Source organism: Pinus tabuliformis, chromosome 5_2, assembly GCF_031772625.1.
Source record: "Pinus tabuliformis cultivar Carrire ecotype Pingquan chromosome 5_2, CPIR1, whole genome shotgun sequence".
In the NCBI taxonomy this organism is placed as follows: domain Eukaryota; kingdom Viridiplantae; phylum Streptophyta; class Pinopsida; order Pinales; family Pinaceae; genus Pinus; species Pinus tabuliformis.
In genome coordinates, this window is record NC_142306.1 from 409,010,425 (window position 1) to 409,023,633 (window position 13,209).

Sequence of the window (13,209 nt, forward strand, 5' to 3'; positions counted from 1 at the left end):
CCCATTGTCAATACCATCGGTGGTCCGACTTACCTCCTGGCCAAGTTCCTCGCCGCAAAGTTGAGACCCTTGGTTGGGCAGACTGAGTCCTTTGTCAAAGACTCGGCTTCTTTTATTGAGGATCTTAAGAGAATTAAACTTGAGCCCGAAGACATTCTGGTAAGTTTCGACGTGGTCTCTCTTTATACTTGCATTCCTATCAATGAGGCCATGATGGTAATTAATAAGCTAACTGACCCTGATACGGCTAAGTTAGTTGAGCTTTGCCTTACCTCTACCTTTTTCAGCTTCGAAGGAGAATTCTATGAGCAGACTTGCGGGGTTGCCATGGGCTCCCCCTTGTCCCCTGTTGTCGCTAATCTCTTCATGGAGGAGTTTGAGTCTAAGGCTTTGGCCTCCTCTCGTCTCTTACCAAAGCTTTGGAAAAGATTCGTCGATGACACTGGTGTTGTCTGGTCTCATGGTCCTGACGAGCTTGATCGTTTCTTCTGTCACCTCAATAACCAATCCGCCGCCATTAAATTCACGATGGAAAAAGAAGTTAATGGTTGTCTTCCGTTCTTGGATGTTCTCATCTCTAAGAAGGTGGATGGTTCCTTTTCTCATCAGGTGTTTAGAAAGAAGACGCATACTGAGCAATACTTGCATGCTTCTTCGCATCATTTCCCCGCTCAGAAGTTAGGGGTTCTTAGCACTCTTGCCACCCGTGCTGTGAGAATTTCGGATGAGGAGAGCCTGGAAAAGGAGAAGGCTCACCTCCTAGAAGTCTTTGAGAAGAATGGTTACAATAGGCACCTCGGTCAAAAGGCCTTCCTCAAGGCCAAGAAGGAGCCTTCAATCCGAAGGGTTCCCAAAGATCATTTCTTGGGTGTGAACCTTCCTTACATCCAAGGGACCACGGACAGGATTGCGAGGATTCTAAGGAAGTATGATGTACCCGCAACTTTTAGACCCCTCAATACTATCCGTGGCTCCCTCAGGTCTGTAAAAGACCCAATTGACCCTAAGAACATGAAGGGCGTCTATGTCATTCCATGTTCCTGTGGGACCCCTTATATTGGTGAGACTGGTCGTTCTATCAATCAGCGGATTAGCGAGCATTCGGCTGACTTAAGACATGGTAGGACCAAGTCCTCGGCCCTGGCTGAGCATGCAGGGAAGACTATGCATCATATATGTATAGAGGAGGCTCAAGTCATTGCCAAAATTGCGCAGTTTCACCATCGCAAATTTAGAGAGGCCCTGGAGATTGAGAAAAGGCCGACCAATCTTAATAGGGATGATGGCTGGAAGATTAGCCGTTGCTGGGTCCCAGCCTTGTCTTCCTAGCCTCCTCATTCCCCTCTGTGTTAGGTCTTAGGGTTTCTGTCTTCCCCCTCCTTGTATTTTTCTTTTGGCAGATTTTTCCTATTATTATGGAGTGTTTTATGTGTATTTACCTTAATTGTTTATGATTCTATTGGGCATTTTATTAGTTTTGATTTTTTCATCCTTAGAATTGAGTTTCCCTTCAACTATTAAAACCTTTTTAAACCTTATGGATAATAATATATTTACCTATTGACATAGTTATCCTTAATAATTTGATTGGAATAAATAAATTTTGCATAAATATGGATTATTAATAGATAAATAATTTATTTGTTATTATTTTATATTTCTTCATTTATATATTTATATATTTATTCAATAAATAAATAATTTATTATTATAATTCTTCATATATTTATTTTATCTTACACCTAATATAACTAATTTTATATATTCATATATAAATCTATATATATTTATTTATTTATTATTATATTATAATTTATTTATAATTTTATAAATAAATAATTTATTATTAATCTATAATTCTTTATTTAGATATTTATATATTTTACCTACTAATGATACCATTTAATTTTAATTTTTTCAATAAATAATTTATACTATTATATTTATTAATTTATAATTTTTCATTTATTTATTTAATAGATAAATAAATAATTTATTATTATTTTATATTTCTTCATTTATATATTTATTTAATAAATAATTATTTTATTATTATTTTATAATTCTTCATATATTTATTTTTTATCTTACACCTAATATAACTAATTATATATATATATATATATTTATTTATTTATTTATTATTATATTATAATTTATTTATTTATCTATTTGATACCTAAATTAACTGAATTTGACCTTGCTCCCTTAGTCAGGTAACCGTTGGTGTCTCTGCTCTAGCTATTTAAACAGGCTAAGCTGGATCTGTTTTTCAACTTGTCCTGACGATGAACCACACTAGTTGGTTCGGAACGCGTCGACAAAAGATTGATTATGTGATTTTGCCGAAGATTTTCTAAACAATGTTATGGATCACAGAAGTCTAAATTCCTTAATATTTTTTTATTGTTTTAGTGTTTTTTTAATTATTGTTTTGTTTTGCTTTTAATTGTTTTGAATTTTTTTAATTAATTGTTTTGATGATTCATTTATTTATTTATTTTTATTTTATTTATTTGTTTTTTTAAACTAAAATTTAAAAATAAAATTTATTTTATTTTAACAAAAAAAATATGTAATGGTTTTTCTTTTTCCCATTATTCAAGTAAAACAGTGTTAAATTGTTCCCTTTGTCCCTTCACTATAGCAGACGTGGAGAAAATTCACAATCATTTCCCCTTTTTTTTGAAGTATATTATATATTTGAATTCATTGTTGTCATGATACCACAAAACCCAAAAACAATCGATTAAGCCTACCTCCATAATTACCACCATCTTGTGCAAGTTTCCTTTCGTTTTTAATTCTCGGCTGATTTTTTGGAACAGTCTTCTGGGAAAATCACTTTCCTCACATTCCTTTATGAAGATACCCCTTTGTTGTGTCAACCTCCTGGCATTGTTCATTGCATTTTTTATTCTCTGCATAGCTTCCTTTCGAGATTGAATCTAGCTCCCCATTCCAACTCTTGAGATTGGGGCCTGTCGATCAAGGAATGCAATCGATATCTACATGCAATCGCTCAGAATCCTCAAATTGCTGAAATTGAGCCACAAAATTTGCATGCAACCATGATATCGCTAAGAATGGATCAACCGAAAGTAGATCAAATCAAGGCTTGATTCGTTGATTGCACCTATTTATTTCTCTTGGAAAAGTCTAGGGATTCGTTGATTAAAAGACGTTATGAACGCTCCATATTGTTCATAATATTAAAAGACATAAATGAACACTCCATATTGTTATGAAAGTTGTAACAATATTATTTCTATGAACAATGCGAATGAATATTGTGCAAACAATATGCTGCCTAGTGGAAAAAACTATATGAGGTTATGCAATCAATATGTTGTCCAAAACAATAAGCTACCCAATATCTGCAAACAATTGCTGCTCAAAACAATAAACTGCCAAAACAATACGCTGTCCATTTTGTGCAAAAAATACACTATTGAAACTCGCATCTCCACTATTATGTGAAAAATGATATGTTGCCCATGAATGTTTCTCCAAGTAAACGATCCAACATTGCTCCAGTTCTAAAGCTCCAAAGCTAGTCTCACAAGCTCGATGTTTCTAACTTGCAGAAAGCCAGCTTCACATGCAGATGAATTTCTGGGTTGCACGCTAGCATTCCCAGTGATTCCACGTGATATTGGAATTCTTACTGAGCGTAGGAACCCAATAATCCTTTACAACTCAAGTTCGACAGTTTACTAGCTGGAAAAAAGTTTCACAGTTTACTCAAGCATGAATGAAAGGGTCCTGAAGAACTGCAATTTACTCTCAAACCGTTAGGAATCCAAGTAAACGATTTTTGGGTTATGTAATTCATTCCATTCTGGAAACAACCCATGTCTTCATTTTTCCAGACTTGTTTTGTTTTGATCACAAAACATGTTTCAAAACGACATGTAAAAATTGTTGCGCTTCTGGCAATGTGCTTCTAACGGTCATATTGCAAGAATCGATGGCTTAGACTGCTTCAAGTTGAGAATTGGAGCCTCTCATTCATCTGTTTACTCTACTAAGCCCTATGACATGTTTTGCAAAGTTCCACCATGGTCTTGCGTAGCTCAACACGTTTGCAAGTCCCAATCCGATCTAATCTAGCTCAGATATCAATGTCGTTATGCAAAAAATCGCCAAAAGTGCTATAATTACAAGACCAGATGTTCTATGACATATTTGATTCACTTTCTTAGCCATATGCTAGATCCACACAAATCAACGCAATAGATCTAGGTGAATCAACACTCCACATAGTTGATTGCAATCAACACTACTCTAATCTCTAAGTGAATCGATCCTCCAGGTGCACAACCTTACTGATAGTAACCATAAAATGAGTATGCTTCATGTACTCATGTGATGACTCGAACTCGCTGCCTCGTTCTACAAGTCTGTATTACGAATCATCTAGATAACCAGGATCAAACGCGTTCTCTTCACCAATAGCAGAAAACTCCTCTTGCGATACTTTATTCTAAAAGTTTTTAAAAAAAAATTACAAACTACATTTATTTGTTGCTTGTCTGTTTCAATTTCTTTATAATTGTTTTCAGTTTTAACTTGAAATTGCGAGACATAGGATAAAGTAATCATGTAAAACCTCTCTTGTCATGAAATTATCGGTTTCAAAAAAAATTAAGAGCAAATATTTGTTTGCAATTAGATAAAGCCGAATGGATTTTTGTTGCAGATTTCTTCCTTAAAGACTGACATTGAATTGTTGATATGCAGATTTAGCTTGTTTGAAGAAATGATCCTAGCACATATGCAAAGAAAGAAATCATATGCCAAGAATTTTTATTCACAATTATCAAATCACTAAACACTAAACTACAGATTTAATTTTTAAATTTGAAATCGAAAATAAATGAATTAAAAATAATATATATATATATATATATATATATATATATATATATAAACAATAGTTAAGTTTGTTTTCATGGATATTTATTAAAAAATGACTATTATCAACATCATGAATTGGACAAAAATTACGCTTTTGATTTTCCTTAAGCTGTTTCATTTTGGCATACAATTTATGCGTAAGAACCAGGAAGGTAATGACCATTTCTTCTTGAACACACGTATGTTCTTTATGCTAAGTTTTTTTAGCAAGATTTGGGAGATCAACTGATCATTAAGAAGACTAAATTGTGCCAGCGGTTGGTCTTCAAAAAGACTAATTTCATGAGAAATTCCAAAGAACAAGTCCATGATCATAAATGAAAGTTCCAGAAAATTACAAATTCTTGCAACTTCCAGTAATAACTTAATGGTTTGACATGTTGCATGACAGATTAGCAAATTTGAAGATTTTGGGTTTGTTCCTAAATGTCCAAGGACGGTGAAATACCTATCCACACTTTAATTTTACATCTACAAGTGGCTGGTCAACACTGGTCAAACTCTTTTAGTAGAAAGTCCAAGATTAAGGAGCACATTTGCTATTTTTGATATTGTGCATGCTATAATTCACTTTTTCCTAGCAAGAGTCATTATCCATTCCTCATAATCCACATACATTTCGTTACATTTTCATCAATCTTAACCCACCAATAAAAGCAACGAAGCTCATTTACAAGCTTTTTGTTCCACTTTACATATTCATTGTCAGTTTCCTTTTTCCTACCTTTGCAAATAAAACCTTGCTTCCATACACCATTGAGTCCATAGTCCTTGAGTCTAAATATTTTTCTAAAAAACCTTGAAGCTTGCATGCCTTAAGGGCAAGTTATCATGCTAATAAACAAAGGGAATACACTAGTGTCCCTTGTTCATCGGATCTTCTAAGTATTCAACAACAACAAATTCATTCATACTTAGAAAGATGTGTTCGGGGCATCTTGACTCTCATCCACATCAAAGATGGGAGATCTCGTGTTGACTAGTGGCATCCATCAATGGCCACTAAGTTAACAATTTCTTGTTATGTTCGACACTGAAACATTTATTCACATGACAAGAATTGTGCCAAAGAGCGTTGAAGACTTGAAGACCAATCATTTTGTAGCAGATGAAGCAGAATTGCATTCATTACTTTTCAGTTTTTGATGTAAATGACTTGAGGACAAGTCAATAAATAAGGTTGGGGGGAAGTGTAAATTCTAAATTTTGTATACCTTCCAAGCCTTATACATTTCCATCTGCCTTCAGCAGCAGATTCTGAACATTAAACTGAAGATCTAGCAGCAGATGCAACAACAATAAAAGATTCACTTTTTCAACTTCATCCACCATTTTCACAACCAATTAAAGAAGACTATGATTGGAATTTTTCAGCCACACATGCACAACTCTCATCCATTTTTGAAAGGGTAAGTTGAGATATGATATTTGCTAACTTTTAACCCTTTAATTCCTTGGAAGTTAGAATGATAATTTTTGGAAAAAACAAAACATCAAAACAATTAATAAAAAAAAAATTCAAAACAATTAAAAGCAAAACAAAACAATAATTAAAAAAAAAAAACACCAAAACAATAAAAAAAAAATAATATATATAAATCAAAACAATAGTTAAGTTCGTTTTCATGGATATTTATTAAAAATGCATTGTTATCAACATCATGAATTGGACAAAAATTACGCTTTTGATTTTCCTTAAGCTGTTTCATTTTGGCATACAATTTATGCGTAAGAACCAGGAAGGGAATGGCCATTTCTTCTTGAACACGCTTATGTTCATTATGCCAAGTTTTTTTAGCAGGTTTTGGGAGATCAATTGATCATTAAGGAGACTAAATTGTGTCAGCAATTGGTCTTCAAAAAGACTAATTTCATGAAAAATTCCAAAGAACAAGTTCATGATCATAAACGAAACATCCTGGTCCATGGTCGTTGTAGTATAGTGGTAATTATTCCTGCATGTCACGCGGGTGACCGGGTTCGATCCCCAGCAACGACGCCAAAATGTTTGGGTTTAAAATGCGGATGCAAATTAGAGTTTCATTTACTATCAATCCGGGTAAGTAAACTTCGAGGATCATCCAATATATATGGACTTAGAGACAAACTAAACTAAGCTAGGTGAAGAAATGCCAAAGCTCCCTTATAGGAGGTCTTTCATTGGGATCTCCAACACCTATTTAGTCATTTAATCAAAATTAAATCTAAATACATTGTGACAAGTGTAAGAAATATTAAATCTCCCTTACAGGAGACTGTTCATTAATATTTCTAATCATATTAATCAACAAACTATTTAAACTAATGAAATTAAAGCACTTAAACCTAATTCTGATTGATTGCATGAAATATTAAAGCTCTCTTACAAGAGACTATTCATTTATATCTCAAGCATATGAATCAGAAACTTAAACTAATGAAATCAAACATTAAATAACAAATCAGATTCATTGAAAGAAACATTAATACTTTCTTACGAAAGGTCATTCGTTAATATTTCAAACATATGAACCAATAATTTAATCTAATGAAATTCACAAACAAACATAAAATGAAAGTTTACCAAAACAAAACAAGCATGCAAGTGAGGCAATGGGGGGCCTCCATAGCTCCACAAGCACACCTAGAAAGAAGTCAAATGTAGAAGAAAATCCAATCCACTTTATTTATCATCAATTGCAAGTTGCAATTACAAGCTCCAAGTTCTACATTCTAAGGGGTCCTAAAATATACATTGCAATGACTCTAAAATCTAATATTACAAATGAAGGACTAAGTTTCTAAATTCTAAAAATTAAGATTACAAATGAAGGAGATAACACTCATATTTATACAACAAGATGGGATAACAAACTCATAATGATGATCCATTAGTCCCTCTTCAAATCCACTTATCCCTCAACCAATAGTGAAACATAACCCTATCCTCCATGATCTTCTCCATGAGGTCCATGATCTCCTCAAATTCGAATTTGAACATAGGGTGCCACATAAGGGTGCCTTAGAAGCTTCCTTTGTACCTACACATGTCAACAAACTCATTATAATTGTTAGGTATAAGTATATGGATATTATTTTCTAAAGTTTAACCTCAAATTCTCTTAAAAATACTAAGAATTAATAATGTTTTGGAAAACACAATGATAACCCATTTAATGATGAAAGTGAAGCTAATGTGATGACATGGTGGTGGAATAGAGGTGAGAAAATGTGTGAATGGAGAGAAAGTGGATGTTGAATGGAGTGAAAGTGGATGTATTTTAAGGATAATACTTAGGCCCAACACATAATCAAGTCGCAAACCGTAGAATGACATATTGTTGCTCTGAAGTATGAACTTGCAAATTCAATTTTCACCTGCACAACAAACTCGAATTCTCCTCTTATATATTGTCTTTAGCTCCGATACCATGTATATTTTTACTTTAGAATCAACAACTTATGTGATATGCTAAAACACAAGACAAGAATCTAGTCTTTTAGCGGAAACCAAAATTGATCGATAAAAACAATAAGAAGAAAAGCAAGAATATCAATCACACATAATACAATATTTCTCTGGGGAAATAAACTACTAAAAACCCCGACTATTTATATTGAATTAACTAGAAGATTTGAGAAGAAAATACAATTCTTGTTAAACTCGAACAATTGTTACATTAGTACAATCTATCTCTCTGCTTCACAAACCAGCTCAAGCCAACACTTCACCAAATCTGTTGTCTACCAAGCCCCTACTCCTTGTGAAATCCCTAAAGGAATTAACCCATATTTAATTGGGAAATCCACTTCCCATAATTGTGCAATCCAAACATAGGTCCTCAACTGATTGCATGCACCATTTGTACAACTCGGAAAATTATACAACTAATAGTACATTGTCCCTGAACTCTAATCTCAATTGGATATTCCTCTAAATTAACATGCATCAGTTATTTATGAGTGAATCTTTAGTTAAATGGTGTGGTACTGAGGATGAACTGGTGCTCGTCCCCACTACTAGACCTCATACTAGTTCCTCCAACAATTAGAACTAGTTTAACTCACTATAATTCAATTAGACTGAGTTAATTAATTACAACTCAAAATAACTCAACCTGGGCCCCTAAAATTTGTGGATCACTCTACATGACTCTAGATAGACTTCCAAATCGAATTTCCTAAGTCAACTAAGTCAATTTAACTTAGTTAACTATTACAAGTCATAGAATATTGATTTTATTCACAATTTAATTCAAGGAAAAAATAAATTGGAATATCTTGTTGCTATTTTTAACACTCACTGCTCTTGGAGTTTGTGGTCTGCAACAGATGGATATTGGAGGCTTTCTCTCATCGTTCTTGCATAGTGTTCTGTTCGTCCATTTGTCCTCTCACACTTCACTCAACTGGGATAAGATTTAGTGCATCGATGAAATATATGTAATGTTCCTAATCACATAAGCCCTTTATCGACGACATATGTTGGTAGTAATAATGAATTCAGCATGTCGACTCAAATCCCTCAATATACCTGTCATTCAATCTTGAAACAATTCCAAAGAAAACAACTTCACAAAACACAACACAAAAATTATAATAAACATCACTGCAGTTTATTGCATCTTCAATATGGTCACTACTCAAACACCATTCATATACACAAGAAAATAACCATAACTCTATTTTTGTGTTTACCTAGCTACAATTATCAAGATTTCATTAATTCAAACAAAAACTAGTCCCGCTTTTGAAATAGGAGGAAAAAAAAGAGTGATCCCCGCAATCTCCTGTTAAAGTCAGAAGCATAAAAGCCCTCAATTTTTCTTAAAGACTATGAAAATACCAATATCATTGCTCTGCCATTAAGGATGAAGCTCCTCTTGTGGGACCTTGGTCCACTTGAAGCACTCCTCAAGAAGAGCCTTGAAGCATTCAATGGTCTCGTAACAAATCTCGTAAGCCAAAAAAATATGGGTTCGGCCATCAACAAGATGGTTCAGAGTTTTACAGAGGGCGAGCATGGTTTTGACATTGTAGAGTAGATCAAACATCAAAATGAAGTCCATGAGCAGTGAAAGATGCGAGCAATCATCCCACCACATCAAGGCATTCACCATGGCTCGTTGTAGGCCATTTTCGTCCATGTTCCTTTGAAGGCCAAGGAAGAGCTTTAGGATGTTTTTCAAAACAACAGAGGTGCCCAGGGTCACAGCAGTAAAGCCTAGAATGTCGGTCTCGGCGCCCAGTTCTATTACCCTCTTGCCCGTGAAGGAGTTGAGCGTCCATGAGGGCATGAGTTGCCATTGAACCAAAAGCGAAGAGAAATCCTACGTCCAACAATCCATGAAAGGTAACAAACGATTGCCCCAAAATGTGAAAAGGGAGATCGATGGGACTATTAAATTGTGATAATTTCAACGATAAAGGTATATTTGATCCAATATTTTTAAATTTCAGCATCCAAATATTATACGCCTTTCAAGGGGAATACAACACCAATTACTAAAAAAATTAATTAAACTACTCAAACTATTTCCACCAATACATAAAAATTGCAATCTCAGCCCATTAATTAATTAACTTTATAGTGAAATTCTATTGGTTAATATGAAAATATCACAACCAAATTGAGAATATAGCTTAACTTCCTCAAATAAAGAAAAAACTTAACTTATTTATTTAATTGGATCAAGGGATAACTATATAAAAATGGATGAATAGAAATTTTAACTAACCCAATAAAATTGTTAATTATTTCATTTTAAAATATATTTGATCTAAATTATTGAAATTATTGATATCAAATAATTAAAAATTATATAAGATAAAAAAATTAAATATTTAACATTTAACGTTTTTACACACTATTGGTCAAAAAAATATTAAACACTAGGATTCAATGAGCGTATAGTTTAGTTAATTTGCTTTTATGTTATCCATTATATATCATAATATTCACATCCAACCAATTAGAATAAAAACAAGCAGCGAATAATTGAATTCAATATTTGCCATATTTTTTTAGTTTAGTGTGACAAAAAGGCAGGGGGGGGACAATTTTTCCACCTTTGCATTTCTGAATGACTCCTAATTTTTCACATGTTGCACGCAAACTTCCTTGCGTGGCAGAAGTTGTGAGGTACCGAGAAAACATGTGCCACACACTTATCGTACCAACTGGTTCAGGGAAAACCTTCCCTTCTATCTGGAAAGCCTTTGCAGATAACTGCAAGTTCCTCTTTACAAGGTAAGCATAAATGTAGACATCTAACCTACAATCACAACAAAAAGTCAGCCAATGAGAAGATCAATTGCAATGGCCCCAATAAATCTCAATGATGATTCTCATACCACATGGCACAAAGATAGCTTGAAAAATATTCTACTTACATTTTATCATCTTCCCAGTTCTGTGACATGATTATGGAATTTAAGATGTTTAACTTGCAGCCTTAATAAGTGATAGGCTATAGCTCACATAAAAGATCTCAGAAGTCCTACAAAATCACATGTCAATACATGATAAAAGCACGTAACTGCACACCATAAAAATGTTAATTCTGTAAATCATGTAGCTAAAAGTGAATGCTCTCCATAGTTAAGGTGGACTAAACACCAGAAATATTAACCATTGTTGATTTTCTTATTTGAAATCTCTGATGGATTTTTGAGCAATTGCAGAATCTTAACTATATTGTTGAATGACAACATAACTAATTACAGTAGATATTACAAATGTGCACTCAAACAAAATGCCATGTTACACTCGCCTGTGAACTGAAACAAGTTCAATGATTACAAGTGTATGTTTTTCTCCATAATAGAAGTAGTGAGACTACACATACCCAGTTTATGTATATTGTTCTTTGTGACGTTCTAAGTACTGTCAATTCCCTTTTATTATTCTAACATATAAGTGAAGGTCAAGAAAAACGATGCATAGGGTGGCTACCACTAGCACTAAAACCTATCTTAATTAATCTAGCGATTGAAATTAACTCTCCAATTATATAACCATCCATGTTTAATTTCAAAGGATTTTAATGATATTGCAACTACCCCACTAAAAGATATTTACTGAAATTTAGCCAAGAAGGACTAGTTGCTAGTATATACTTTTAAAATAAAATTAGCCTAACATACTAGGTTCTAATGGATCTTTACGGACAATAGCTTCATTAAAGGGATTAAATAGGCTAAAATTGATTTTGTTATTTATGCTCGAGTAATGCTAAGGTTACTGTTTTAGGTAGATCTACAATGTCAAATAAAAGAACAAAAAAATGTCTACATTCAACATGTTTGATTCCTTTTGAGTACCCAATGAATTACCATTTACAACTCTGGAAAACATGTGAATAAGGTTCAAACAAAATCTAGATAACCCTGCCACGTCAGATTTTGTTGTCAAGTCGGTTTCAAGATTTCACCTAGAAATTTATGTTAGCTTAATACATGGGTAGTCAATCATAGCCAATTGTGATAAAACATTATAAGATTTGTTTTCATATAATTCATGGCAATGGATATTTCAGAAGTTCAGTCTACAAATCTTGTTGTACTACCCACAAATAAGTCGCTAGCAAAGCTAACAACATTTATTTCAATGTTACATTAAAACATTTGTAAGATTCTTACATAGCCAAATATCAGTACCACCCAAAGCCTGGTACAAGTGTTGGAAATAATGAAAACCCGGTAAGTGTTGAGTACAATTTTGCGATTATATTCTTAAGCTTGTGATCTGCACAGTTGAAATTGTTGGGAGACTAATTCACATAAATCAAAAATTCTGGCAACAAGTTCTTCAGTAATCCCTATGGATGCCACATTAACCTCGATTCAAGTGCTAGAAGTAATGAAAAACCACTGTGTTGAGTGAAATTTTGCAATCATAACCTTAGGCTTTATTTGTACACTTGAAAATCTTTGTTAATTCTACATAGGTGCACTTGTAAGATTGATCCACAAAAGTAAAAAAATCTTGCAAAGATTTTTTCGGTATTCCTAACTTGAATAAGGAAACACTACTAGCAATCAGAGATCCAAAAGACACATAAGAAAATATTTAATCCTTTGAAACAGCTATGAGGTTATTATCTAAAGGGAGTTCCTTTTTCGAAAACTCAACACGAATTCCTCTTAGCTCATACCGGTTAGAAGACAAAGGGCGAAAAAATATCACATAATTACATGTGTAAGATATATGTAAAGCAGTAAGAGGGTTTCAATCTAGTGATTCACAACCATTCTAGCAAGAGTATTCCATTCTTTAATCATTCCTGACCTCAATGCAGAAGAAAGAAG

The 13,209-nt window shown here is 33.5% G+C and overlaps 1 pseudogene; it reads right to left on the bottom strand.

Annotated features, from left to right (window-relative positions):
- Nucleotides 1–9,716: 9,716 nt before the first annotated feature.
- Nucleotides 9,717–10,247, bottom strand: LOC149159258 (uncharacterized; annotated as a pseudogene).
- Between the last annotated feature and the right edge of the window lie 2,962 nt (nt 10,248–13,209).